The sequence below is a fragment of the Siphateles boraxobius genome, unplaced genomic scaffold, assembly GCF_051911475.1.
Source record: "Siphateles boraxobius isolate OS27281-9 unplaced genomic scaffold, OSU_SipBor_1 100, whole genome shotgun sequence".
NCBI classification, from domain to species: Eukaryota; Metazoa; Chordata; class Actinopteri; order Cypriniformes; family Leuciscidae; genus Siphateles; species Siphateles boraxobius.
This window is the reverse complement of record NW_027508701.1, coordinates 1,052,402-1,078,202: the sequence shown is the minus strand read 5'-3', so window position 1 is coordinate 1,078,202 and position 25,801 is coordinate 1,052,402. Positions and strand designations below refer to the sequence as shown.

The window sequence follows — 25,801 nt, the reverse complement described above, 5'->3', positions numbered from 1 at the left end:
TTACCATCCCCCCTTTTGATGCATGAATCATCTCGTGCATCAATCTAACATAATGGTGTTTGGATAAAGTTTGCCATCAACACTAACCCAAACGTTGTCCCAAAGCCAAAATTCCTCCAGACATCTTTCTCTGCCTCTGAAACAAAAATATTACTTAAAGCCACAAACACATCTTCTTATCAGAGTATTTGGAGGGCAACGGCCCTCAGTCTTACAGTCTATCCTGCTTTTCAGGCCTGTTGTTTGGTCACTCAATCCCGTCATCTACAAACATTGTTTCTGAAAATTCTGTTTCAATTGTTTCTGTCAGGTCAGGTCGTGCTGTACAGACTTGGTCAATGTCAGTCAAACAACATTTTCCCCCTTTTGTTCACAATATTCATAAATGTGAAGGACTCTCTTGATAATTTGATATTGACTTAGCCAATATGTCACCTTCAAATCTATAACATTTTAGTTTATCTCAACCCATTATGGACGACGATCTACCACTTCACAAATCCAATTTACATAAATGCTTTTAATCCATAGATTGATTCATAATTACCAGTATCAGACAGAGCTGGATAACTAATCCATTTAAAGCTCGTCCCATGTTCTACATCATCTTTTCATCAAATGGACTCAACAGAATTAACAGCTTCTTTAAAATTTGTCATTTGCCTTACCAGATTTTAGTGGCTAATGACACAATTTACACACTATTCAGACGCAGTATTCGTACCCCAAACTAACACATACAAGACATAGAGTGCAGTCACCATCACACACACTCATATTAGACACATATTTTAACTGTTCATTTTTAATGTTCGCTTTTCATTATATCATCTCTAAAAATATTTACATTTTAAGTAAGATTTTAAACTTCACATTTTACTGTAGCTTTTACCTAATTTTACATGGTCTCTTAACCAGTTACAAAGCATTTCTGTTCATTATTCATTTCATCTTAGCAAAGTCAGCTGGGTTGTTTTGGTTCATTATCACTATTTTGTTCTTTAGTAGGCCGATAGCAAAAAGACAGACATAGTTACCATCCCTTCCTCCACTCAAGCAGTCTCTCTCACTATAAACAAATAATATTTTCAACAGCCTCCCAAGACTGCAATTTAGACAAAATGTAATATTGTTGCGGCAAGCCGCGCGTCACCCCGCATTCCATTAATTGGTACCAGGTGAAACTAATCTGTAGTCAGTTGCGCGTGCTCAGGCTGGATAAGGCAACACACCATTGCTGTTGTTGGGGTGCACTGGGAGCTGACGCTACGGCAGACAGCAGCGCTGGCTCGAGAATTATGGCCTGATGTCTGTTCTGAACACTGTGCGGGATTTGGGTACTCACCAAAGAACTCTGAAGTGACAGCCGGTAAGATTGAAGCTCTGTTGAAGCAAGAAATACTGAACTTTATGCTTGCTAGTTGTTTTTCTCAGCGTGTGAAGCTCTGGAAGTCGCTCCGTTGTTTTTGAGTAGCGTGTTTTAATATATGGTGTTTATTGGTGTAGTGTGTTAAAATATGCCTATTCTGCCTGGTTTAATCGGGTAGCTCAGTGTTTGAAATGTTTAATAGTTTTAATCATTTAATATTAAATCATATGAAATACTGCTTAAACCCATTTGACATAAATAGAAATAATAATTTAAGTGATTTGACTATAGTTGCGTGTAGATTGTTTAATTATTAAAATAGTAATTCATTTATAAAAATGGTTTAGAGCATTTGTTATTTCATGATATTAAGAAAGGTATTAGTGCATTTATTTTGTACTTTGAAATGTAGAATAAATTACGGATGCAATATTCTTGTTATTGATCTGTATAACACTTGCCACTTTTGATTGAATGTTTAATTTACCAAAGCTCACACCTATGTGCAATATATGTGTTTAAATGGTTCATTGACTTAAGGTACTGATGGTTTCGTAGCGCTGTGCAACAGTTAAATTAAGTCATGTTAAACCTGCCAACTTATGCACTTTATTGGTTTTCTTGTGATTTAACACTGTATGTACTGTATGTTTGTGTCTTTAAAGGTTTTTTACCTACATGAATTCTAATAAATGGATGGAAATAATTCAAGGCCTAATCATTGAGTGGAATCCAGTTGACAAGTTCAAATAGTGAGAACCTATCTCTTTCAAGTGTGGGGAAACGCACAGTCAAACAAACGCTTGACAAATATTAAAGTCATTACATTAACCTTTTACCATTCAGCTTTATTATCCAGACTTTTCTCAAATCTACAAAGCCTGTCTTCATCTTTAGCCACCACCATGCCTAACGACCTTCAGGAGTTAAAACTATGTTATAAACATATTAGCTCAACATTAACTCTTCTATACATTTTATTAATTTGGTATTATCATCAATAACCCTAATTACAGAACAAGTACTTTTATCTAACATCCGGAAACTGGGCTGAATAAGCCCAGTTTCTGTTGCTGTACCTGTTGCTGTACCTCCAGCATAGCTGGACCCTAGGTTCAAAACACAATGGTTGTCAAACTAAAACTAAACCTAATTTCAATCATTATTTTACCATTAAAATATAGAATTTTTCCCCATTTTGCTTAATGAAACATTCCTTATCTTTATATCACATTAATCCCCGTTAATCATACTCAATGCCTTATTTTTATTCTGTAACTCATTTTTCATACCATTTAAACAGTTAATTTGACTTCCATAAATTCTGTCAGACATTTTATTTTCATCACATATAGTTTTCTACTATATTCCTTCTCAATCTTTCCCTACATGTCCAGTTCCTTCTGTATCCTCTCCTTTTTTTTCCCTACGTGCCAGTTCCTTCATTATCTAACCAGTACATGATTGTTTGCTAACAATCCCCACACACATATCTCACACACCAACCTTTTTGTTTTTCACTTCCCTCTTCCATCAAGTCTCTCACTTACAGTTCCCTCTATTTCACACAGACAGCCTTATTGCTGCTTGCTACTTCAATCCTTATCATGTAAATTTAAGTTCTCAGACATCTAATGTCATGCATCCATTTACTGAATGAAGAAGTAAAACCCTATTTCTCTCGACAGTTCTTTTTTTATCTGCCCCTTTAAGACAACAATCCATTGTTTGTCCACATTGCTTACACATGTTGAACACAGCCATAACAACCTTTTTTGTTTCTCACTGCCCTGTTCAACTGATTCTCGCACTACTTTGAGTCTAGTTGTGCTCAGTGTTCCCTCCCTGGGGAAATCATGGTATTTTCTCAGTTTTTTCAATATCTAAAACATAAATTTTCCCCCATAATTTTCTCATTTGATAGAAAAACCGGTGTATCAAATTTTGCATGCTTACCTTGAGACTTCCCCATATTGGCTGCTTCTCTGTTCTCTGTGGATTTCTCTTCAACGTGCGTTTTCCTGATCTGTTAGGCGTCCCCAACAGACCCGATTTTTCTTTTAACCCAAATCGGTCGGGTTGCACTATTAGTGCCCTCCTAATTAAGGTTTACCAAAAACTGTTCTGGTTCCCCCTAATTAGCCTCAGTACCTAAAAACAATTTGCTCCGTCGTGGAACAACTAATTTTCAGGTTACCTATCTGTTTGAAATCTCTTGATCTGTTACAGACCTCAATTAATCTCAGATAATTTTCTCTCATATCTGTTTGAAACCTCTTGATCTATATATAGATCTCAATTAATCTCAGATTACGTACCACAGAAACAGCCCTCAGCCAATATGGTTCACTCACATTTCATACCCGAAACAAAATACTTTTCCCCAAAAGAAAATATTTTAGACGTCTCTTACCAGAGATATGTTGGTTGCCACGGGTTCGCTTTCTTTTGATTCCAGTGGAGCCCCTCCCGGACCCGATAGCGGTCGGCCCCTCTCTCTCAAGCTTACGAGGTAGAGCTGGAACTGCTCAGTCCAGGTGGCCAAACACCGTCCGCTCTCAGGTCCAGAAGGCACTTCCAAGGAACCCCACTTCTGACACCAAATTGTTATGGCAAAAATTCTGTTAAACATCATCACTGCGTAATAAACACTCAGAGTCAAATTAATAAAAAGAAAAGTATTTATTCTTGCAAGAATAGGTTCAGTCTAGTACACAAAAATTACGCTGTGCAAGAGAGTGACACACAACAGGAAGATATGAGACAGCCTTTATACTGTTTTCAAGGTTCCTCCTCACCCGCTGTACCTTTCACCCACTCAGATAAGGTCCTTACTGCTGTTCAGTTTCTACTTAAAGACACAAACTGGTACTGAAATAAACTGTCCAAAACTGACCATCTCTAAGGTCTGAGGTCCTGTCCCATATGTTCCTGAAAAGTCATGCACAAGCACGTACACACATATACTTTTATACATTGAATAGGTTCTTTCTCTTATGATACCTGTTTGGGATCAATGACAATTAAAATTTCCACAACAGTATGTTTATAAGTAAAACAGTCTCAGCAGAGGATGGTTTCGATCCATCGACCTCTGGGTTATGGGCCCAGCACACTTCCGCTGCGCCACTCTGCTCCCGGCAACTGCGTTGACACAATGGGCCGTCCTCACAACCTGAGTTTGGAGCTCCAACTCGGCTCCACCCCCAAGATACACCCACTTATACATAAGGGACTTTTGGACAAAACGGTCAATATCTCGGAAATGACGAGTCCCAGCGGATCGTCCTTTGGGGTGGTGAGGGGCCCCTAGGGGCCCTCTCAGACCCCAGAGTCCCGAGCCTCTGGGACTCTTCCTTCTGAAGTGCACCCTTTCCTGTTGGGCCCCGTATCTCGGACCGTGGGGGAGCTAGAAGCACGGGCTAGGGCGCGTTGGAGAGGGCCCCTGGGGACCTTACTCTGACCCGAGTTTGGTGCCTCTAGGTGGCTTGGTCGCCGAGTTATAGCCGTTCAAAGTTCGGGCCTATGGAGGGTGGGATTGTGTCCGATTGCAGCTTATTGCATGAAGGCCGGGGTTAGTACTTTTCAAAAATAGTGGGTTATTGGACAAATAGTGGCTTCTTGGACAGTGGAATTATGGGATGGCACTGGGTGCTATGGACTCTGGGTGGCCTGCAGAGTGCAGTAAAATGGTTTTCATCATGACAGCAACTTTAATTCAAATGTCTATCAAAGAAACTGTCTGAATATCCCCATTCAATCGATGGCAGGTGGGATTGTGTCCGATTGCAGCTTATTGCATGAAGGCCGGGGTTAGTACTTTTCAAAAATAGTGGGTTATTGGACAAATAGTGGCTTCTTGAACATTGGAATTATGGGATGGCACTGGGTGCTATGGACTCTAGGTGGCCTGCTGAGTGCAGTAAATTAGTTACCATCATGACAGGAACTTTAATTCAAATGTCTATCAAAGAAACTGTCTGAATATCCCCATTCAATCGATGGCAGGTGGGATTGTGTCCGATTGCAGCTTATTGCATGAAGGCCGGGGTTAGTACTTTTCAAAAATAGTGGGTTATTGGACAAATAGTGGCTTCTTGGACAGTGGAATTATGGGATGGCACTGGGTGCTATGGACTCTGGGTGGCCTGCAGAGTGCAGTCAAATAGTTACCATCATGACAGGAACTTTAATTCAAATGTCTATCAAAGAAACTGTCTGAATATCCCCATTCAATCGATGGCAGGTGGGATTGTGTCCGATTGCAGCTTATTGCATGAAGGCCGGGGTTAGTACTTTTCAAAAATAGTGGGTTATTGGACAAATAGTGGCTTCTTGGACAGTGGAATTATGGGATGGCACTGGGTGCTATGGACTCTGGGTGGCCTGCTGAGTGCAGTCAAATAGTTACCATCATGACAGGAACTTTAATTCAAATGTCTATCAAAGAAACTGTCTGAATATCCCCATTCAATCGATGGCAGGTGGGATTGTGTCCGATTGCAGCTTATTGCATGAAGGCCGGGGTTAGTACTTTTCAAAAATAGTGGGTTATTGGACAAATAGTGGCTTCTTGAACATTGGAATTATGGGATGGCACTGGGTGCTATGGACTCTGGGTGGCCTGCTGAGTGCAGTAAATTAGTTACCATCATGACAGGAACTTTAATTCAAATGTCTATCAAAGAAACTGTCTGAATATCCCCATTCAATCGATGGCAGGTGGGATTGTGTCCGATTGCAGCTTATTGCATGAAGGCCGGGGTTAGTACTTTTCAAAAATAGTGGGTTATTGGACAAATAGTGGCTTCTTGGACAGTGGAATTATGGGATGGCACTGGGTGCTATGGACTCTAGGTGGCCTGCTGAGTGCAGTCAAATAGTTACCATCATGACAGGAACTTTAATTCAAATGTCTATCAAAGAAACTGTCTGAATATCCCCATTCAAACGATGGCAGGTGGGATTGTGTCCGATTGCAGCTTATTGCATGAAGGCCGGGGTTAGTACTTTTCAAAAATAGTGGGTTATTGGACAAATAGTGGCTTCTTGGACAGTGGAATTATGGGATGGCACTGGGTGCTATGGACTCTGGGTGGCCTGCAGAGTGCAGTCAAATAGTTACCATCATGACAGGAACTTTAATTCAAATGTCTATCAAAGAAACTGTCTGAATATCCCCATTCAATCGATGGCAGGTGGGATTGTGTCCGATTGCAGCTTATTGCATGAAGGCCGGGGTTAGTACTTTTCAAAAATAGTGGGTTATTGGACAAATAGTGGCTTCTTGGACAGTGGAATTATGGGATGGCACTGGGTGCTATGGACTCTGGGTGGCCTGCTGAGTGCAGTCAAATAGTTACCATCATGACAGGAACTTTAATTCAAATGTCTATCAAAGAAACTGTCTGAATATCCCCATTCAATCGATGGCAGGTGGGATTGTGTCCGATTGCAGCTTATTGCATGAAGGCCGGGGTTAGTACTTTTCAAAAATAGTGGGTTATTGGACAAATAGTGGCTTCTTGAACATTGGAATTATGGGATGGCACTGGGTGCTATGGACTCTGGGTGGCCTGCTGAGTGCAGTAAATTAGTTACCATCATGACAGGAACTTTAATTCAAATGTCTATCAAAGAAACTGTCTGAATATCCCCATTCAATCGATGGCAGGTGGGATTGTGTCCGATTGCAGCTTATTGCATGAAGGCCGGGGTTAGTACTTTTCAAAAATAGTGGGTTATTGGACAAATAGTGGCTTCTTGAACATTGGAATTATGGGATGGCACTGGGTGCTATGGACTCTGGGTGGCCTGCAGAGTGCAGTAAAATGGTTTTCATCATGACAGCAACTTTAATTCAAATGTCTATCAAAGAAACTGTCTGAATATCCCCATTCAATCGATGGCAGGTGGGATTGTGTCCGATTGCAGCTTTTTGCATGAAGGCCGGGGTTAGTACTTTTCAAAAATAGTGGGTTATTGGACAAATAGTGGCTTCTTGGACAGTGGAATTATGGGATGGCACTGGGTGCTATGGACTCTGGGTGGCCTGCTGAGTGCAGTCAAATAGTTACCATCATGACAGGAACTTTAATTCAAATGTCTATCAAAGAAACTGTCTGAATATCCCCATTCAATCGATGGCAGGTGGGATTGTGTCCGATTGCAGCTTATTGCATGAAGGCCGGGGTTAGTACTTTTCAAAAATAGTGGGTTATTGGACAAATAGTGGCTTCTTGAACATTGGAATTATGGGATGGCACTGGGTGCTATGGACTCTAGGTGGCCTGCTGAGTGCAGTAAATTAGTTACCATCATGACAGGAACTTTAATTCAAATGTCTATCAAAGAAACTGTCTGAATATCCCCATTCAATCGATGGCAGGTGGGATTGTGTCCGATTGCAGCTTATTGCATGAAGGCCGGGGTTAGTACTTTTCAAAAATAGTGGGTTATTGGACAAATAGTGGCTTCTTGGACAGTGGAATTATGGGATGGCACTGGGTGCTATGGACTCTAGGTGGCCTGCTGAGTGCAGTCAAATAGTTACCATCATGACAGGAACTTTAATTCAAATGTCTATCAAAGAAATTGTCTGAATATCCCCATTCAAACGATGGCAGGTGGGATTGTGTCCGATTGCAGCTTATTGCATGAAGGCCGGGGTTAGTACTTTTCAAAAATAGTGGGTTATTGGACAAATAGTGGCTTCTTGGACAGTGGAATTATGAGATGGCACTGGGTGCTATGGACTCTGGGTGGCCTGCTGAGTGCAGTCAAATAGTTACCATCATGACAGGAACTTTAATTCAAATGTCTATCAAAGAAACTGTCTGAATATCCCCATTCAATCGATGGCAGGTGGGATTGTGTCCGATTGCAGCTTATTGCATGAAGGCCGGGGTTAGTACTTTTCAAAAATAGTGGGTTATTGGACAAATAGTGGCTTCTTGGACAGTGGAATTATGGGATGGCACTGGGTGCTATGGACTCTGGGTGGCCTGCAGAGTGCAGTCAAATAGTTACCATCATGACAGGAACTTTAATTCAAATGTCTATCAAAGAAACTGTCTGAATATCCCCATTCAATCGATGGCAGGTGGGATTGTGTCCGATTGCAGCTTATTGCATGAAGGTCGGGGTTAGTACTTTTCAAAAATAGTGGGTTATTGGACAAATAGTGGCTTCTTGGATAGTGGGATTATGGGATGGCACTGGGTGCTATGGACTCTGGGTGGCCTGCTTAGTGCAGTCAAATAGTTACCATCATGACAGGAACTTTAATTCAAAATTCTATCAAAGAAACTGTCTGAATATCCCCATTCAATCGATGGCAGGTGGGATTGTGTCCGATTGCAGCTTATTGCATGAAGGCCGGGGTTAGTACTTTTCAAAAATAGTGGGTTATTGGACAAATATTGGCTTCTTGGACAGTGGAATTATGGGATGGCACTGGGTGCTATGGACTCTAGGTGGCCTGCTGAGTGCAGTCAAATAGTTACCATCATGACAGGAACTTTAATTCAAATGTCTATCAAAGAAACTGTCTGAATATCCCCATTCAATCGATGGCAGGTGGGTTTGTGTCCGATTGCAGCTTATTGCATGAAGGCCGGGGTTAGTACTTTTCAAAAATAGTGGGTTATTGGACAAATAGTGGCTTCTTGGACAGTGGAATTATGGGATGGCACTGGGTGCTATGGACTCTAGGTGGCCTGCTGAGTGCAGTCAAATAGTTACCATCATGACAGGAACTTTAATTCAAATGTCTATCAAAGAAACTGTCTGAATATCCCCATTCAATCGATGGCAGGTGGGATTGTGTCCGATTGCAGCTTATTGCATGAAGGCCGGGGTTAGTACTTTTCAAAAATAGTGGGTTATTGGACAAATAGTGGCTTCTTGGACATTGGAATTATGGGATGGCACTGGGTGCTATGGACTCTGGGTGGCCTGCTGAGTGCAGTCAAATAGTTACCATCATGACAGGAACTTTAATTCAAATGTCTATCAAAGAAACTGTCTGAATATCCCCATTCAATCGATGGCAGGTGGGATTGTGTCCGATTGCAGCTTATTGCATGAAGGCCAGGGTTAGTACTTTTCAAAAATAGTGGGTTATTGGACAAATAGTGGGTCCGTGGGATGGGGGGGGGGTGGGTGGGTCAACGGGAAGTTTGCCCAATATAGTGGGTTATTGGACAAATAGTGGGTTCGTGGGATGGGGGCGTGGCCCGGGAGTGGGGGGGGTGGTCCCGGGAAGTTTGCCCAATATAGTAGTTTATTGGACAAATAGTGGGTTCGTGGGATGGGGGCGTGGCCCGGGAGTGGGCGGGGGGTGGTCCCGCGACGTTTGGTAAATATAGTGGGTTATTGGACAAATTGTGGGTTCGTGGGATGGGGGCGTGGCCCGGGAGTGGGGGGGGGTGGTCCCGGGACTTTTGGTAAATATAGTGGGTTATTGGACAAATAGTGGGTTCGTGGGACGGGGGCGGGGCCTGGGAGTGGGTGGGGGGGGGGGGGGGGTTAACGGGAAGTTTGCGCCATATAGTGGGTTATTGGACAAATAGTGGGTTCGTGGGACGGGGTTTGTGGTCCCTGGACTTTCGGTAAATATAGTAGGTTATTGGACAAATAGTGGTTTCGTGGGATGGGGGCTTGGCCCGGGAGTGGGGGGGGGAGGTCCCGGGACTTTTGGTAAATATAGTGGGTTATTGGACAAATAGTGGGTTCGTGGGACGGGGGCGTGGCCTGGGAGTGGGCCGGGGGGGTCAATGGTAAGTTTGCGCCATATAGTGGGTTATTGGACAAATAGTGGGTTCGTGGGACGGGGGGGGGCGGGGGGTGGGTGGGGGTGGTCCCGGGACTTTTGGTAAATATAGTGGGTTATTGGACAAATAGTGGGTTTGTGGGACGGGGGCGTGGCCCGGGAGTGGGGGTCAACGGGTAGTTTGCGCCATATAGTGGGTTATTGGACAAGTAGTGGGTTAGTGGGGCGGGGGGTGGGTGGGGGTGGTCCCGGGTCTTTTGGTAAATATAGTGGGTTATTGAACAAATAGTGGGTTCGTGGGACGGGGGCGTGGCCCGGGAGTGGGGGTCAACGGGAAGTTTGCGCCATATAGTGGGTTATTGGACAAGTAGTGGGTTAGTGAGACGGGGGGGGGGGGGTCTGGTCACTCTAGTGGCCAATCGGACAAATAGTGGGTTAGTGGGACGGGGCACGTGTGTCGCCCCACCAAGGGCGAAGGCAGAACTGCTTAGAGTGGCCTCGGGCTTCGGGGCACTCCCGTCGGGCCCCTGAGGGGTTAGGGTTAGGTTAGGGGTCGGGCGTGGGTCGGGCGCCCGGGGAGGGTTTCGGGGGAGGGTTTCGCCCGGGGAGGGTCCCCCCAAAAATTTCGGGGGGTCGGCGCGCTCGTCCGCCAACCCCCGTCCGAGTCCCATCGGTCCAAGGACCGAATGGACGCTTTTTATTTTTATGGACTAGCTAAGGATTTTTTGGGTTGGATTTTCAAGTTTCTCCAATCTCTTTGAAATTCACACCATGGGCAAGGCATGTCCAGGTGAGCACAGGAGCGCAGGTTCCAGCTCCAAATTGTGTCCATAGGCTGAGATCTGGACGTCCCACCTGCAACTTATCCCATTCAAAAATTTAGGCTGTTCGTGGACAGTGGAATTTCGGGGTTCTGAAGACTGCTAATTGCTCAAGGGGGCCCAAAGATGAACCTAAAATTGATATTTAATTATTTTAATCCAACTTATTTGACAGGGTCCAAATAGGCTGTCTGTCTGTAGGTATCAGTGTGTTGTATTGTGCCCCCTGTGTGGTGTACAGTAGGTTTCACCTAATAAAACCACTGTAATTATGAAATATGACCTATTAATGCATTGACCACGGACAGCCTATTTGGACCCCGTCAAATAAGTTACAGGTGGGCCCTTACTTTGCCCACCTGTAACTTATTTGACAGGGTCCAAATAGGCTGTCTGTGGACAGTCCATTTTTAGGCTACAGTGGGCCCTTAATTTGCCCATCTGTAACTTATTTGACAGGGTCCAAATAGGCTGTCTGTGGACAGTCCATATTTAGGCTAATTATATATAATTAATAGCTTTAATGTACATCAGTGTGTTGTATTGTGGCCCCTGTGTGGTGTACAGTAGGTTTCACCTAATAAAACCACTGTAATTATGAAATATGACCTATTAATGCATTGACCACGGACAGCCTATTTGGACCCCGTCAAATAAGTTACAGGTGGGCCCTTATTTTGCCCACCTGCAACTTATTTGACAGGGTCCAAATAGGCTGTTCGTGGACAGTCCATTTTTAGGCTAATTATGCATAATTGATAGCTTTAATGTACATCAGTGTGTAGTATTGTGGCCCCTGTGTGGTGTACAGTAGGTTTCACCTCATAAAACCACTGTAATTATGAAATATGACCTGTTAATGCATTGACCACGGACAGCCTATTTGGACCCCGTCAAATAAGTTACAGGTGGGCCCTTACTTTGCCCACCTGTAACTTATTTGACAGGGTCCAAATAGGCTGTCTGTGGACAGTCCATTTTTAGGCTACAGTGGGCCCTTAATTTGTCCACCTGTAACTTATTTGACAGGGTCCAAATAGGCTGTTCATGGACAGTCCATTTTTAGGCTAATTATGCATTATTAATAGCTTTGATTTACATCAATGTGTTGTATTGTGGCCCCTGTCTAGTGTACATTAGTTTTTACCTAATAAAACCATTGTAATTATGAAATATGACCTGTTAATGCATTGACCACGGACGGCCTATTTGGACCCTTTCAAATAAGTTACAGGTGGGCTCTTACTTTGCCCACCTGTAACTTATTTGACAGAGTCCCTGTAAGCTGTGCATGGACATGCCATTTTAAGTCTAATAATGCATAGTTCTTCTGATGGGACACATAGGCCATTCATGGCCACACAAGCGGTCAGTGTGATGAATAGGCTGTTCGTGGTCACATAGGTGCACAGTGGGATGAATAGGCTGTTCGTGGTCACTGGGCGGGGCCACGGGCCGTCACTTAGATTGGCCGTGGACAGACGGGCCGTTCGTGGTCAAACAGGCTGTCAGTGGGACGAATAGGCTGTCCGTCGTCACTGGGCGGGGCCACGGGCCGTCACTTAGATTGGCCGTGGACGGACGGGCCGTTCGTGGTCAAGCAGGCTGTAAGTGGGACGAACAGGCTGTCTGTGGCCAGACAGGCGGTCAGTGGGATGAATAGGCCGTTCGTGGTCAAACAGGCTGTCAGTGGGACGAATAAGCTGTCCGTGGTCACTGGGCGGGGCCACGGGCCGTCACTTAGATTGGCCGTGGACAGACGGGCCGTTCGTGGTCAAACAGGCTGTCAGTGGGACGAATAGGCTGTCCGTGGCCAGACAGGCGGTCAGTGGGATGAATAGGCCGTTCGTGGTCAAACAGGCTGTCAGTGGGACGAATAGGCTGTCCGTGGTCACTGGGCGGGGCAGAGGGCCGTCACTTAGATTGGCCGTGGACAGACGGGCCGTTTTGGTCAAACAGGCTGTCAGTGGGACGAATAGGCTGTCCGTGGTCACTGGGCGGGGCCACGGGCCGTCACTTAGATTGGCCGTGGACAGACGGGCCGTTCGTGGTCAAACAGGCTGTCAGTGGGACGAATAGGCTGTCCGTGGTCACTGGGCGGGGCCACGGGCCGTCACTTAGATTGGCCGTGGACGGACGGGCCGTTCGTGGTCACATAGGCTGTCAGTGGGACGAATAGGCTGTCCGTGGTCACTGGGCGGTCGGTGGTATGAATAGGCCGTTCGTGGTCACATAGGTGGTCGGTGGGATGAATAGGCTGTTCGCGGTCACACAGGCGGTTAGGGGGACGAATAGGCTGTTCGTGTCAGTGGGCGGGGCCAGGGGCCGTCACTTAGGTTGGCCGTGGGCCAAAAGGCCGTTCGTGGTCACACAGGCGGTTAGGGGGACGAATAGGCTATTCGTGTCAGTGGGCGGGGCCAAGGGCTGTCACTCAGGTTGGCCGTGGGCGAAAAGGCCGTTCGTGGTCACACGGGCGGTTAGGGGGACGAATAGGATGTTCGTGTCAGTGGGCGGGGCCAGGGGCCGTCACCCAGGTTGGCCGTGGGCGAAAAGGCCGTTCGTAGTCACACAAGCGGTCGGTGGGACGAATAGGCTGTTCGTGTCAGTGGGCGTGGCCAGGGGGCTGTTCGCAGGTCAAAGGTGGGACGGACGGGCGTTCCGTGGTCGGTGGGTGGGGTCAGAGAAATTTCGCGAAAGGGCGGTCAGGGGGATGCGCGTGCGTTCCGTGGAAACCCGCCCGCAACCTTTTCGGCACGCGTCGAATCAACTGAGGGCGGTCGGCGAGTCGCCCCCCTGTGGCGGACGCCCGTATCGCGGGCGAGGGGGCCGGATTTCGTCGGGCTCCCGTGGCCCGGCGCCGTCGGCCGGTCCCCGAAAAATTACCTAGGGGGCGTCGCGCAGGGGTCCACTAACCTCCTTTCATGCTGTCCGCGGACCCCTTCCCTAACCCGGTGGCCTAAGGGGAGAAGTGACTTAACAAAGTTTCAAAGAAACAGAACTTTAGCACACCATAATTCATTTTCTGCATTGGCCGGGAATCGGACCCGGGTCTCCCGCGTGGCAGGCAAGAATTGTACCACTGAACCACCAATGCTCGAGGTGACGTGACACCTATGCTCACAGGCAGTGAGGGTATGCCTCCTGGTAAGAGATGGGCGACGAGGAACACATTGATCTGGAGTAAAAACACATTTTCGAGGGGCACATAATAAGGGGCTGCACAAGGTTGACAAGATTTTTAATGGATTGTTATTGCCCTTGAGTTTACAATTGCAATCAGTACTGTCTATTGGCAGAAGTGACATAACAAAGTTTCAAAGAAACAGAACTCTAGCACACCAGAATTCATTTTCTGCATTGGCCAGGAATCTGACCCGGGTCTCCCGCTTGGGAAGCGAGAATTCTACCACTGAACCACCAATGCTCTAGGTGACGTGACACCTATGCTCACAGGGAGTCAGGGTATGCTTCCTGGTAAGAGATGGGAGACGAGGAACACTTATTGATCTGGTGTAAAAACACATTTTCGAGGGGCACATAATATGGGGCTGCACAAGGTTGACAAGATTTTTAATGGATTGTTATTGCCCTTGAGTTTACAATTGCAATCAGTACTGTCTATTGGCAGAAGTGACATAACAAAGTTTCAAAGAAACAGAACTCTAGCACACCAGAATTCATTTTCTGCATTGGCCGGGAATCGGACCTGGGTCTCCCGCGTGGCAGGCGAGAATTCTACCACTGAACCACCAATGCTCATGGTGATGTAACACCTATGCTCACAGGGAGTGAGGGTATGCCTCCTGGTAAGATTTTTAATGGATTGTTATTGCCCTTGAGTTTACAATTGCAATCAGTACTGTCTATTGGCAGAAGTGACATAACAAAGTTTCAAAGAAACAGAACTCTAGCACACCAGAATTAATTTTCTGCATTGGCCGGGAATTGGACCCGGGTCTCCCGCGTGGGAAGCGAGAATTCTACCACTGAACCACCAATGCTCTAGGTGATGTGACACCTATGCTCAAAGGGAGTCAGGGTATGCTTCCTGGTAAGAGATGGGAGACGAGGAACACTTATTGATCTGGTGTAAAAACACATTTTCGAGGGGCACATAATAAGGGGCTGCACAAGGTTGACAAGATTTTTAATGGATTGTTATTGCCCTTGAGTTTACAATTGCAATCAGTACTGTCTATTGGCAGAAGTGACATAACAAAGTTTCAAAGAAACAGAACTCTAGCACACCAGAATTCATTTTCTGCATTGGCCGGGAATCGGACCCGGGTCTCCCGCGTGGGAAGCGAGAATTCTACCACTGAACCACCAATGCTCTAGGTGATGTGACACCTATGCTCAAAGGGAGTCAGGGTATGCTTCCTGGTAGGAAATGGGAGACGAGGAACACTTATTGATCTGGTGTAAAAACACATTTTCGAGGGGCACATAATAAGGGGCTGCACAAGGCTGACAAGATTTTTAATGGATTGTTATTGCCCTTGAGTTTACAATTATAATCAGTACTGTCTATTGGCAGAAGTGACATAACAAAGTTTCAAAGAAACAGAACTCTAGCACACCAGAATTCATTTTCTGCATTGGCCGGGAATCGGACCCGGGTCTCCCGCGTGGCAAGCGAGAATTCTACCACTGAACCACCAATGCTCAAGGTGAAGTGACACCTATGCTCACAGGCAGTGAGGGTATGCCTCCTGGTAATAGATGGGAGACGAGGAACACATTGATCTTGAGTAAAAACACATTTTCGAGGGGCACATAACAAGGGGCTGCACAAGGTTGACAAGATTTTTAATGGATTGTTATTGCCCTTGAGTTTACAATTGCAATCAGTACTGTCTATTGGCAGAAGTGACATAACAAAGTTTCAAAGAAACAGAACTCTAGACACCAGAATTCATCTTCTGCATTGGCCGGGAATCGGACCCGGGTCTCCCGCGCGGCAGGCGAGAATTCTACCACTGAACCACCAATGCTCTAGGTGACGTGACACCTATGCTCACAGGGAGTGAGGGTATGCCTCCTGGTAAGATTTTTAATGGATTGTTATTGCCCTTGAGTTTACAATTGCAATCAGTACTGTCTATTGGCAGAAGTGACATAACAAAGTTTCAAAGAAACAGAACTCTAGCACACCAGAATTCATTTTCTGCATTGGCCGGGAATCTGACCCGGATCTCCCGCTTGGGAAGCGAGAATTCTACCACTGAACCACCAATGCTCTAGGTGACGTGACACCTATGCTCACAGGGAGTCAGGGTATGCTTCCTGGTAAGAGATGGGAGACGAGGAACACTTATTGATCTGGTGTAAAAACACATTTTCGAGGGGCACATAATATGGGGCTGCACAAGGTTGACAAGATTTTTAATGGATTGTTATTGCCCTTGAGTTTACAATTGCAATCAGTACTGTCTATTGGCAGAAGTGACATAACAAAGTTTCAAAGAAACAGAACTCTAGACACCAGAATTCATCTTCTGCATTGGCCGGGAATCGGACCCGGGTCTCCCGCGTGGCAGGCGAGAATTCTACCACTGAACCACCAATGCTCAAGGTGATGTGACACCTATGCTCACAGGGAGTGAGGGTATGCCTCCTGGTAAGATTTTTAATGGATTGTTATTGCCCTTGAGTTTACAATTGCAATCAGTACTGTCTATTGGCAGAAGTGACATAACAAAGTTTCAAAGAAACAGAACTCTAGCACACCAGAATTAATTTTCTGCATTGGCCGGGAATCGGACCCGGTTCTCCCGCGTGGGAAGGGAGAATTCTACCACTGAACCACCAATGCTCTAGGTGACGTGACACCTATGCTCACAGGGAGTGAGGGTATGCCTCCTGGTAAGATTTTTAATGGATTGTTATTGCCCTTGAGTTTACAATTGCAATCAGTACTGTCTATTGGCAGAAGTGACATAACAAAGTTTCAAAGAAACAGAACTCTAGCACACCAGAATTCATTTTCTGCATTGGCCGGGAATCGGACCCGGGTCTCCCGCGTGGCAGGCGAGAATTCTACCACTGAACCACCAATGCTCAAGGTGACGTGACACCTATGCTCACAGGCAGTGAGGGTATGCCTCCTGGTAATAGATGGGAGACGAGGAACACATTGATCTTGAGTAAAAACACATTTTCGAGGGGCACATAACAAGGGGCTGCACAAGGTTGACAAGATTTTTAATGGATTGTTATTGCCCTTGAGTTTACAATTGCAATCAGTACTGTCTATTGGCAGAAGTGACATAACAAAGTTTCAAAGAAACAGAACTCTAGCACACCAGAATTAATTTTCTGCATTGGCCGGGAATCGGACCCGGGTCTCCCGCGTGGCAGGCGAGAATTCTACCACTGAACCACCAATGCTCAAGGTGACGTGACACCTATGCTCACAGGCAGTGAGGGTATGCCTCCTGGTAATAGATGGGAGACGAGGAACACATTGATCTTGAGTAAAAACACATTTTCGAGGGGCACATAACAAGGGGCTGCACAAGGTTGACAAGATTTTTAATGGATTGTTATTGCCCTTGAGTTTACAATTGCAATCAGTACTGTCTATTGGCAGAAGTGACATAACAAAGTTTCAAAGAAACAGAACTCTAGCACACCAGAATTAATTTTCTGCATTGGCCGGGAATCGGACCCGGTTCTCCCGCGTGGGAAGCGAGAATTCTACCACTGAACCACCAATGCTCTAGGTGACGTGACACCTATGCTCACAGGGAGTGAGGGTATGCCTCCTGGTAAGATTTTTAATGGATTGTTATTGCCCTTGAGTTTACAATTGCAATCAGTACTGTCTATTGGCAGAAGTGACATAACAAAGTTTCAAAGAAACAGAACTCTAGCACACCAGAATTAATTTTCTGCATTGACCGGGAATCGGACCCGGGTCTCCCGCGTGGCAGGCGAGAATTCTACCACTGAACCACCAATGCTCAAGGTGATGTGACACCTATGCTCACAGGCAGTGAGGGTATGCCTCCTGGTAATAGATGGGAGACGAGGAACACATTGATCTTGAGTAAAAACACATTTTCGAGGGGCACATAACAAGGGGCTGCACAAGGTTGACAAGATTTTTAATGGATTGTTATTGCCCTTGAGTTTACAATTGCAATCAGTACTGTCTATTGGCAGAAGTGACATAACAAAGTTTCAAAGAAACAGAACTCTAGACACCAGAATTCATCTTCTGCATTGGCCGGGAATCGGACCCGGGTCTCCCGCGTGGCAGGCGAGAATTCTACCACTGAACCACCAATGCTCAAGGTGATGTGACACCTATGCTCACAGGCAGTGAGGGTATGCCTCCTGAGAACTCTAGCACACCAGAATTAATTTTCTGCATTGGCCGGGAATCGGACCCGGTTCTCCCGCGTGGGAAGCGAGAATTCTACCACTGAACCACCAATGCTCTGGGTTATGTGACACCTATGCTCAAAGGGAGTCAGGGTATGCTTCCTGGTAAGAGATGGGAGACGAGGAACACTTATTGATCTGGTGTAAAAACACATTTTCGAGGGGCACATAATATGGGGCTGCACAAGGTTGACAAGATTTTTAATGGATTGTTATTGCCCTTGAGTTTACAATTGCAATCAGTACTTTTCGAGGGGCACATAATATGGGGCTGCACAAGGTTGACAAGATTTTTAATGGATTGTTATTGCCCTTGAGTTTACAATTGCAATCAGTACTGTCTATTGGCAGAAGTGACATAACAAAGTTTCAAAGAAACAGAACTCTAGCACACCAGAATTCATTTTCTGCATTGGCCGGGAATCGGACCCGGGTCTCCCGCGTGGCAGGCGAGAATTCTACCACTGAACCACCAATGCTCAAGGTGACGTAACACCTATGCTCACAGGCAGTGAGGGTATGCCTCCTGGTAAGAGATGGGAGACGAGGAACACATTGATCTTGAGTAAAAACACATTTTCGAGGGGCACATAATAAGGGGCTGCAGAAGGTTGACAAGATTTTTAATGGATTGTTATTGCCCTTGAGTTTACAATTGCAATCAGTACTGTCTATTGGCAGAAGTGACATAACAAAGTTTCAAAGAAACAGAACTCTAGCACACCAGAATTCATTTTCTGCATTGGCCGGGAATCGGACCCGGGTCTCCCGCGTGGCAGGCGAGAATTCTACCACTGAACCACCAATGCTCAAGGTGATGTGACACCTATGCTCACAGGGAGTGAGGGTATGCCTCCTGGTAAGATTTTTAATGGATTGTTATTGCCCTTGAGTTTACAATTGCAATCAGTACTGTCTATTGGCAGAAGTGACATAACAAAGTTTCAAAGAAACAGAACTCTAGCACACCAGAATTAATTTTCTGCATTGGCCGGGAATCGGACCCGGTTCTCCCGCGTGGGAAGGGAGAATTCTACCACTGAACCACCAATGCTCTAGGTGACGTGACACCTATGCTCACAGGGAGTGAGGGTATGCCTCCTGGTAAGATTTTTAATGGATTGTTATTGCCCTTGAGTTTACAATTGCAATCAGTACTGTCTATTGGCAGAAGTGACATAACAAAGTTTCAAAGAAACAGAACTCTAGCACACCAGAATTCATTTTCTGCATTGGCCGGGAATCGGACCCGGGTCTCCCGCGTGGCAGGCGAGAATTCTACCACTGAACCACCAATGCTCAAGGTGACGTGACACCTATGCTCACAGGCAGTGAGGGTATGCCTCCTGGTAATAGATGGGAGACGAGGAACACATTGATCTTGAGTAAAAACACATTTTCGAGGGGCACATAACAAGGGGCTGCACAAGGTTGACAAGATTTTTAATGGATTGTTATTGCCCTTGAGTTTACAATTGCAATCAGTACTGTCTATTGGCAGAAGTGACATAACAAAGTTTCAAAGAAACAGAACTCTAGCACACCAGAATTAATTTTCTGCATTGGCCGGGAATCGGACCCGGGTCTCCCGCGTGGCAGGCGAGAATTCTACCACTGAACCACCAATGCTCAAGGTGACGTGACACCTATGCTCACAGGCAGTGAGGGTATGCCTCCTGGTAATAGATGGGAGACGAGGAACACATTGATCTTGAGTAAAAACACATTTTCGAGGGGCACATAACAAGGGGCTGCACAAGGTTGACAAGATTTTTAATGGATTGTTATTGCCCTTGAGTTTACAATTGCAATCAGTACTGTCTATTGGCAGAAGTGACATAACAAAGTTTCAAAGAAACAGAACTCTAGCACACCAGAATTAATTTTCTGCATTGGCCGGGAATCGGACCCGGTTCTCCCGCGTGGGAAGCGAGAATTCTACCACTGAACCACCAATGCTCTAGGTGACGTGACACCTATGCTCACAGGGAGTGAGGGTATGCCTCCTGGTAAGATTTTTAATGGATTGTTATTGCCCTTGAGTTTACAATTGCAATCAGTACTGTCTATTGGCAGAAGTGACATAACAAAGTTTCAAAGAAACAGAACTCTAGCACACCAGAATTAATTTTCTGCATTGACCGGGAATCGGACCCGGGTCTCCCGCGTGGCAGGCGAGAATTCTACCACTGAACCACCAATGCTCAAGGTGATGTGACACCTATGCTCACAGGCAGTGAGGGTATGCCTCCTGGTAATAGATGGGAGACGAGGAACACATTGATCTTGAGTAAAAACACATTTTCGAGGGGCACATAACAAGGGGCTGCACAAGGTTGACAAGATTTTTAATGGATTGTTATTGCCCTTGAGTTTACAATTGCAATCAGTACTGTCTATTGGCAGAAGTGACATAACAAAGTTTCAAAGAAACAGAACTCTAGACACCAGAATTCATCTTCTGCATTGGCCGGGAATCGGACCCGGGTCTCCCGCGTGGCAGGCGAGAATTCTACCACTGAACCACCAATGCTCAAGGTGATGTGACACCTATGCTCACAGGCAGTGAGGGTATGCCTCCTGAGAACTCTAGCACACCAGAATTAATTTTCTGCATTGGCCGGGAATCGGACCCGGTTCTCCCGCGTGGGAAGCGAGAATTCTACCACTGAACCACCAATGCTCTGGGTTATGTGACACCTATGCTCAAAGGGAGTCAGGGTATGCTTCCTGGTAAGAGATGGGAGACGAGGAACACTTATTGATCTGGTGTAAAAACACATTTTCGAGGGGCACATAATATGGGGCTGCACAAGGTTGACAAGATTTTTAATGGATTGTTATTGCCCTTGAGTTTACAATTGCAATCAGTACTTTTCGAGGGGCACATAATATGGGGCTGCACAAGGTTGACAAGATTTTTAATGGATTGTTATTGCCCTTGAGTTTACAATTGCAATCAGTACTGTCTATTGGCAGAAGTGACATAACAAAGTTTCAAAGAAACAGAACTCTAGCACACCAGAATTCATTTTCTGCATTGGCCGGGAATCGGACCCGGGTCTCCCGCGTGGCAGGCGAGAATTCTACCACTGAACCACCAATGCTCAAGGTGACGTAACACCTATGCTCACAGGCAGTGAGGGTATGCCTCCTGGTAAGAGATGGGAGACGAGGAACACATTGATCTTGAGTAAAAACACATTTTCGAGGGGCACATAATAAGGGGCTGCACAAGGTTGACAAGATTTTTAATGGATTGTTATTGCCCTTGAGTTTACAATTGCAATCAGTACTGTCTATTGGCAGAAGTGACATAACAAAGTTTCAAAGAAACAGAACTCTAGCACACCAGAATTCATTTTCTGCATTGGCCGGGAATCGGACCCGGGTCTCCCGCGTGGCAGGCGAGAATTCTACCACTGAACCACCAATGCTCAAGGTGACGTGACACCTATGCTCACAGGCAGTGAGGGTATGCCTCCTGGTAAGAGATGGGAGACGAGGAACACATTGATCTTGAGTAAAAACACATTTTCGAGGGGCACATAACAAGGGGCTGCACAAGGTTGACAAGATTTTTAATGGATTGTTATTGCCCTTGAGTTTACAATTGCAATCAGTACTGTCTATTGGCAGAAGTGACATAACAAAGTTTCAAAGAAACAGAACTCTAGCACACCAGAATTAATTTTCTGCATTGGCCGGGAATCGGACCCGGGTCTCCCGCGTGGGAAGCGAGAATTCTACCACTGAACCACCAATGCTCAAGGTGACGTGACACCTATCTTCACAGGGAGTGAGGGTATGCCTCCTGGTAAGATTTTTAATGGATTGTTATTGCCCTTGAGTTTACAATTGCAATCAGTACTGTCTATTGGCAGAAGTGACATAACAAAGTTTCAAAGAAACAGAACTCTAGCACCCCAGAATTCATTTTCTGCATTGGCCGGGAATCGGACCCGGGTCTCCCGCGTGGCAGGCGAGAATTCTACCACTGAACCACCAATGCTCAAGGTGACGTGACACCTATCTTCACAGGGAGTGAGGGTATGCCTCCTGGTAAGATTTTTAATGGATTGTTATTGCCCTTGAGTTTACAATTGCAATCAGTACTGTCTATTGGCAGAAGTGACATAACAAAGTTTCAAAGAAACAGAACTCTAGCACACCAGAATTCATTTTCTGCATTGGCCGGGAATCGGACCCGGGTCTCCCGCGTGGCAGGCGAGAATTCTACCACTGAACCACCAATGCTCAAGGTGACGTGACACCTATGCTCACAGGCAGTGAGGGTATGCCTCCTGAGAACTCTAGCACACCAGAATTAATTTTCTGCATTGGCCGGGAATCGGACCCGGTTCTCCCGCGTGGGAAGCGAGAATTCTACCACTGAACCACCAATGCTCTGGGTTATGTGACACCTATGCTCAAAGGGAGTCAGGGTATGCTTCCTGGTAAGAGATGGGAGACGAGGAACACTTATTGATCTGGTGTAAAAACACATTTTCGAGGGGCACATAATATGGGGCTGCACAAGGTTGACAAGATTTTTAATGGATTGTTATTGCCCTTGAGTTTACAATTGCAATCAGTACTTTTCGAGGGGCACATAATATGGGGCTGCACAAGGTTGACAAGATTTTTAATGGATTGTTATTGCCCTTGAGTTTACAATTGCAATCAGTACTGTCTATTGGCAGAAGTGACATAACAAAGTTTCAAAGAAACAGAACTCTAGCACACCAGAATTCATTTTCTGCATTGGCCGGGAATCGGACCCGGGTCTCCCGCGTGGCAGGCGAGAATTCTACCACTGAACCACCAATGCTCAAGGTGACGTAACACCTATGCTCACAGGCAGTGAGGGTATGCCTCCTGGTAAGAGATGGGAGACGAGGAACACATTGATCTTGAGTAAAAACACATTTTCGAGGGGCACATAATAAGGGGCTGCACAAGGTTGACAAGATTTTTAATGGATTGTTATTGCCCTTGAGTTTACAATTGCAATCAGTACTGTCTATTGGCAGAAGTGACATAACAAAGTTTCAAAGAAACAGAACTCTAGCACACCAGAATTCATTTTCTGCATTGGCCGGGAATCGGACCCGGGTCTCCCGCGTGGCAGGCGAGAATTCTACCACTGAACCACCAATGCTCAAGGTGACGTGACACCTATGCTCACAGGCAGTGAGGGTATGCCTCCTGGTAAGAGATGGGAGACGAGGAACACATTGATCTTGAGTAAAAACACATTTTCGAGGGGCACATAACAAGGGGCTGCACAAGGTTGACAAGATTTTTAATGGATTGTTATTGCCCTTGAGTTTACAATTGCAATCAGTACTGTCTATTGGCAGAAGTGACATAACAAAGTTTCAAAGAAACAGAACTCTAGCACACCAGAATTAATTTTCTGCATTGGCCGGGAATCGGACCCGGGTCTCCCGCGTGGGAAGCGAGAATTCTACCACTGAACCACCAATGCTCAAGGTGACGTGACACCTATCTTCACAGGGAGTGAGGGTATGCCTCCTGGTAAGATTTTTAATGGATTGTTATTGCCCTTGAGTTTACAATTGCAATCAGTACTGTCTATTGGCAGAAGTGACATAACAAAGTTTCAAAGAAACAGAACTCTAGCACCCCAGAATTCATTTTCTGCATTGGCCGGGAATCGGACCCGGGTCTCCCGCGTGGCAGGCGAGAATTCTACCACTGAACCACCAATGCTCAAGGTGACGTGACACCTATCTTCACAGGGAGTGAGGGTATGCCTCCTGGTAAGATTTTTAATGGATTGTTATTGCCCTTGAGTTTACAATTGCAATCAGTACTGTCTATTGGCAGAAGTGACATAACAAAGTTTCAAAGAAACAGAACTCTAGCACACCAGAATTCATTTTCTGCATTGGCCGGGAATCGGACCCGGGTCTCCCGCGTGGCAGGCGAGAATTCTACCACTGAACCACCAATGCTCAAGGTGACGTGACACCTATGCTCACAGGCAGTGAGGGTATGCCTCCTGGTAAGAGATGGGAGACGAGGAACACATTGATCTTGAGTAAAAACACATTTTCGAGGGGCACATAACAAGGGGCTGCACAAGGTTGACAAGATTTTTAATGGATTGTTAATGCCCTTGAGTTTACAATTGCAATCAGTACTGTCTATTGGCAGAGGTGACATAACAAAGTTTCAAAGAAACAGAACTCTAGCACACCAGAATTCATTTTCTGCATTGGCCGGGAATCGGACCCAGGTCTCCCGCGTGGCAGGCAAGAATTCTACCACTGAACCACCAATGCTCAAGGTGACGTGACACCTATGCTCACAGGCAGTGAAGGTATGCCTCCTGGTAAGAGATGGGAGACGAGGAACACATTGATTTTGAGTAAAAACACATTTTCGAGGGGCACATAATAAGGGGCTGCACAAGGTTGACAAGATTTTTAATGGATTGTTATTGCCCTTGAGTTTACAATTGCAATCAGTACTGTCTATTGGCAGAAGTGACATAACAAAGTTTCAAAGAAACAGAACTCTAGCACACCAGAATTAATTTTCTGCATTGGCCGGGAATCGGACCCGGGTCTCCCGCGTGGGAAGCGAGAATTCTACCACTGAACCACCAATGCTCTAGGTGACGTGACACCTATGCTCACAGGGAGTGAGGGTATGCCTCCTGGTAAGATTTTTAATGGATTGTTATTGCCCTTGAGTTTACAATTGCAATCAGTACTGTCTATTGGCAGAAGTGACATAACAAAGTTTCAAAGAAACAGAACTCTAGCACACCAGAATTATTTTTCTGCATTGGCCGGGAATCGGACCCGGGTCTCCCGCGTGGCAGGCGAGAATTCTACAACTGAACCACCAATGCTCAAGGTGACGTGACACCTATGCTAACAGGCAGTGAGGGTATGCCTCCTGGTAATAGATGGGAGACGAGGAACACATTGATCTTGAGTAAAAACACATTTTCGAGGGGCACATAACAAGGGGCTGCACAAGGTTGACAAGATTTTTAATGGATTGTTATTGCCCTTGAGTTTACAATTGCAATCAGTACTGTCTATTGGCAGAAGTGACATAACAAAGTTTCAAAGAAACAGAACTCTAGCACACCAGAATTAATTTTCTGCATTGGCCGGGAATCGGACCCAGGTCTCCCGCGTGGGAAGCGAGAATTCTACCACTGAACCACCAATGCTCTAGGTGATGTGACACCTATGCTCAAAGGGAGTCAGGGTATGCTTCCTGGTAAGAGATGGGAGACGAGGAACACTTATTGATCTGGTGTAAAAACACATTTTCGAGGGGCACATAATAAGGGGCTGCACAAGGTTGACAAGATTTTTAATGGATTGTTATTGCCCTTGAGTTTACAATTGCAATCAGTACTGTCTATTGGCAGAAGTGACAAAACAAAGTTTCAAAGAAACA

The 25,801-nt window shown here is 45.6% G+C and overlaps 38 non-coding genes across 38 annotated transcripts; all 38 read right to left on the bottom strand.

The window, feature by feature from the left end:
* Window positions 1–13,986: 13,986 nt before the first annotated feature.
* Window positions 13,987–14,057, bottom strand: trnag-gcc (transfer RNA glycine (anticodon GCC)). Its single transcript has one exon. It is a non-coding gene; the product is annotated as a tRNA-Gly (tRNA).
* A 259-nt stretch (window positions 14,058–14,316) lies between these two features.
* Window positions 14,317–14,387, bottom strand: trnag-ccc (transfer RNA glycine (anticodon CCC)). The gene has a single exon. It is a non-coding gene; the product is annotated as a tRNA-Gly (tRNA).
* A 261-nt stretch (window positions 14,388–14,648) lies between these two features.
* On the bottom strand, window positions 14,649–14,719 carry trnag-gcc (transfer RNA glycine (anticodon GCC)). Its single transcript has one exon. It is a non-coding gene; the product is annotated as a tRNA-Gly (tRNA).
* A 174-nt stretch (window positions 14,720–14,893) lies between these two features.
* On the bottom strand, window positions 14,894–14,964 carry trnag-ccc (transfer RNA glycine (anticodon CCC)). Its single transcript has one exon. It is a non-coding gene; the product is annotated as a tRNA-Gly (tRNA).
* Window positions 14,965–15,225: 261 nt separating this feature from the next.
* trnag-ccc (transfer RNA glycine (anticodon CCC)) lies at window positions 15,226–15,296 on the bottom strand. The gene has a single exon. It is a non-coding gene; the product is annotated as a tRNA-Gly (tRNA).
* Window positions 15,297–15,557: 261 nt separating this feature from the next.
* trnag-gcc (transfer RNA glycine (anticodon GCC)) lies at window positions 15,558–15,628 on the bottom strand. Its single transcript has one exon. It is a non-coding gene; the product is annotated as a tRNA-Gly (tRNA).
* Window positions 15,629–15,886: 258 nt separating this feature from the next.
* trnag-gcc (transfer RNA glycine (anticodon GCC)) lies at window positions 15,887–15,957 on the bottom strand. Its single transcript has one exon. It is a non-coding gene; the product is annotated as a tRNA-Gly (tRNA).
* Window positions 15,958–16,131: 174 nt separating this feature from the next.
* trnag-ccc (transfer RNA glycine (anticodon CCC)) lies at window positions 16,132–16,202 on the bottom strand. Its single transcript has one exon. It is a non-coding gene; the product is annotated as a tRNA-Gly (tRNA).
* Window positions 16,203–16,462: 260 nt separating this feature from the next.
* Window positions 16,463–16,533, bottom strand: trnag-gcc (transfer RNA glycine (anticodon GCC)). The gene has a single exon. It is a non-coding gene; the product is annotated as a tRNA-Gly (tRNA).
* Window positions 16,534–16,952: 419 nt separating this feature from the next.
* Window positions 16,953–17,023, bottom strand: trnag-gcc (transfer RNA glycine (anticodon GCC)). Its single transcript has one exon. It is a non-coding gene; the product is annotated as a tRNA-Gly (tRNA).
* A 259-nt stretch (window positions 17,024–17,282) lies between these two features.
* trnag-gcc (transfer RNA glycine (anticodon GCC)) lies at window positions 17,283–17,353 on the bottom strand. The gene has a single exon. It is a non-coding gene; the product is annotated as a tRNA-Gly (tRNA).
* A 259-nt stretch (window positions 17,354–17,612) lies between these two features.
* On the bottom strand, window positions 17,613–17,683 carry trnag-ccc (transfer RNA glycine (anticodon CCC)). The gene has a single exon. It is a non-coding gene; the product is annotated as a tRNA-Gly (tRNA).
* A 174-nt stretch (window positions 17,684–17,857) lies between these two features.
* Window positions 17,858–17,928, bottom strand: trnag-gcc (transfer RNA glycine (anticodon GCC)). Its single transcript has one exon. It is a non-coding gene; the product is annotated as a tRNA-Gly (tRNA).
* A 258-nt stretch (window positions 17,929–18,186) lies between these two features.
* Window positions 18,187–18,257, bottom strand: trnag-gcc (transfer RNA glycine (anticodon GCC)). The gene has a single exon. It is a non-coding gene; the product is annotated as a tRNA-Gly (tRNA).
* A 79-nt stretch (window positions 18,258–18,336) lies between these two features.
* On the bottom strand, window positions 18,337–18,407 carry trnag-ccc (transfer RNA glycine (anticodon CCC)). The gene has a single exon. It is a non-coding gene; the product is annotated as a tRNA-Gly (tRNA).
* A 353-nt stretch (window positions 18,408–18,760) lies between these two features.
* trnag-gcc (transfer RNA glycine (anticodon GCC)) lies at window positions 18,761–18,831 on the bottom strand. Its single transcript has one exon. It is a non-coding gene; the product is annotated as a tRNA-Gly (tRNA).
* Window positions 18,832–19,090: 259 nt separating this feature from the next.
* Window positions 19,091–19,161, bottom strand: trnag-gcc (transfer RNA glycine (anticodon GCC)). The gene has a single exon. It is a non-coding gene; the product is annotated as a tRNA-Gly (tRNA).
* Window positions 19,162–19,580: 419 nt separating this feature from the next.
* On the bottom strand, window positions 19,581–19,651 carry trnag-gcc (transfer RNA glycine (anticodon GCC)). Its single transcript has one exon. It is a non-coding gene; the product is annotated as a tRNA-Gly (tRNA).
* A 259-nt stretch (window positions 19,652–19,910) lies between these two features.
* Window positions 19,911–19,981, bottom strand: trnag-gcc (transfer RNA glycine (anticodon GCC)). The gene has a single exon. It is a non-coding gene; the product is annotated as a tRNA-Gly (tRNA).
* Window positions 19,982–20,240: 259 nt separating this feature from the next.
* trnag-ccc (transfer RNA glycine (anticodon CCC)) lies at window positions 20,241–20,311 on the bottom strand. Its single transcript has one exon. It is a non-coding gene; the product is annotated as a tRNA-Gly (tRNA).
* Window positions 20,312–20,485: 174 nt separating this feature from the next.
* Window positions 20,486–20,556, bottom strand: trnag-gcc (transfer RNA glycine (anticodon GCC)). Its single transcript has one exon. It is a non-coding gene; the product is annotated as a tRNA-Gly (tRNA).
* A 258-nt stretch (window positions 20,557–20,814) lies between these two features.
* trnag-gcc (transfer RNA glycine (anticodon GCC)) lies at window positions 20,815–20,885 on the bottom strand. The gene has a single exon. It is a non-coding gene; the product is annotated as a tRNA-Gly (tRNA).
* A 79-nt stretch (window positions 20,886–20,964) lies between these two features.
* Window positions 20,965–21,035, bottom strand: trnag-ccc (transfer RNA glycine (anticodon CCC)). The gene has a single exon. It is a non-coding gene; the product is annotated as a tRNA-Gly (tRNA).
* Window positions 21,036–21,388: 353 nt separating this feature from the next.
* trnag-gcc (transfer RNA glycine (anticodon GCC)) lies at window positions 21,389–21,459 on the bottom strand. The gene has a single exon. It is a non-coding gene; the product is annotated as a tRNA-Gly (tRNA).
* A 259-nt stretch (window positions 21,460–21,718) lies between these two features.
* Window positions 21,719–21,789, bottom strand: trnag-gcc (transfer RNA glycine (anticodon GCC)). Its single transcript has one exon. It is a non-coding gene; the product is annotated as a tRNA-Gly (tRNA).
* Window positions 21,790–22,048: 259 nt separating this feature from the next.
* Window positions 22,049–22,119, bottom strand: trnag-ccc (transfer RNA glycine (anticodon CCC)). Its single transcript has one exon. It is a non-coding gene; the product is annotated as a tRNA-Gly (tRNA).
* A 174-nt stretch (window positions 22,120–22,293) lies between these two features.
* trnag-gcc (transfer RNA glycine (anticodon GCC)) lies at window positions 22,294–22,364 on the bottom strand. Its single transcript has one exon. It is a non-coding gene; the product is annotated as a tRNA-Gly (tRNA).
* A 174-nt stretch (window positions 22,365–22,538) lies between these two features.
* trnag-gcc (transfer RNA glycine (anticodon GCC)) lies at window positions 22,539–22,609 on the bottom strand. The gene has a single exon. It is a non-coding gene; the product is annotated as a tRNA-Gly (tRNA).
* Window positions 22,610–22,688: 79 nt separating this feature from the next.
* trnag-ccc (transfer RNA glycine (anticodon CCC)) lies at window positions 22,689–22,759 on the bottom strand. Its single transcript has one exon. It is a non-coding gene; the product is annotated as a tRNA-Gly (tRNA).
* A 353-nt stretch (window positions 22,760–23,112) lies between these two features.
* Window positions 23,113–23,183, bottom strand: trnag-gcc (transfer RNA glycine (anticodon GCC)). Its single transcript has one exon. It is a non-coding gene; the product is annotated as a tRNA-Gly (tRNA).
* A 259-nt stretch (window positions 23,184–23,442) lies between these two features.
* trnag-gcc (transfer RNA glycine (anticodon GCC)) lies at window positions 23,443–23,513 on the bottom strand. The gene has a single exon. It is a non-coding gene; the product is annotated as a tRNA-Gly (tRNA).
* A 259-nt stretch (window positions 23,514–23,772) lies between these two features.
* On the bottom strand, window positions 23,773–23,843 carry trnag-ccc (transfer RNA glycine (anticodon CCC)). The gene has a single exon. It is a non-coding gene; the product is annotated as a tRNA-Gly (tRNA).
* Window positions 23,844–24,017: 174 nt separating this feature from the next.
* On the bottom strand, window positions 24,018–24,088 carry trnag-gcc (transfer RNA glycine (anticodon GCC)). The gene has a single exon. It is a non-coding gene; the product is annotated as a tRNA-Gly (tRNA).
* Window positions 24,089–24,262: 174 nt separating this feature from the next.
* On the bottom strand, window positions 24,263–24,333 carry trnag-gcc (transfer RNA glycine (anticodon GCC)). The gene has a single exon. It is a non-coding gene; the product is annotated as a tRNA-Gly (tRNA).
* A 259-nt stretch (window positions 24,334–24,592) lies between these two features.
* trnag-gcc (transfer RNA glycine (anticodon GCC)) lies at window positions 24,593–24,663 on the bottom strand. Its single transcript has one exon. It is a non-coding gene; the product is annotated as a tRNA-Gly (tRNA).
* Window positions 24,664–24,922: 259 nt separating this feature from the next.
* On the bottom strand, window positions 24,923–24,993 carry trnag-ccc (transfer RNA glycine (anticodon CCC)). The gene has a single exon. It is a non-coding gene; the product is annotated as a tRNA-Gly (tRNA).
* A 174-nt stretch (window positions 24,994–25,167) lies between these two features.
* Window positions 25,168–25,238, bottom strand: trnag-gcc (transfer RNA glycine (anticodon GCC)). The gene has a single exon. It is a non-coding gene; the product is annotated as a tRNA-Gly (tRNA).
* A 259-nt stretch (window positions 25,239–25,497) lies between these two features.
* Window positions 25,498–25,568, bottom strand: trnag-ccc (transfer RNA glycine (anticodon CCC)). The gene has a single exon. It is a non-coding gene; the product is annotated as a tRNA-Gly (tRNA).
* Between the last annotated feature and the right edge of the window lie 233 nt (window positions 25,569–25,801).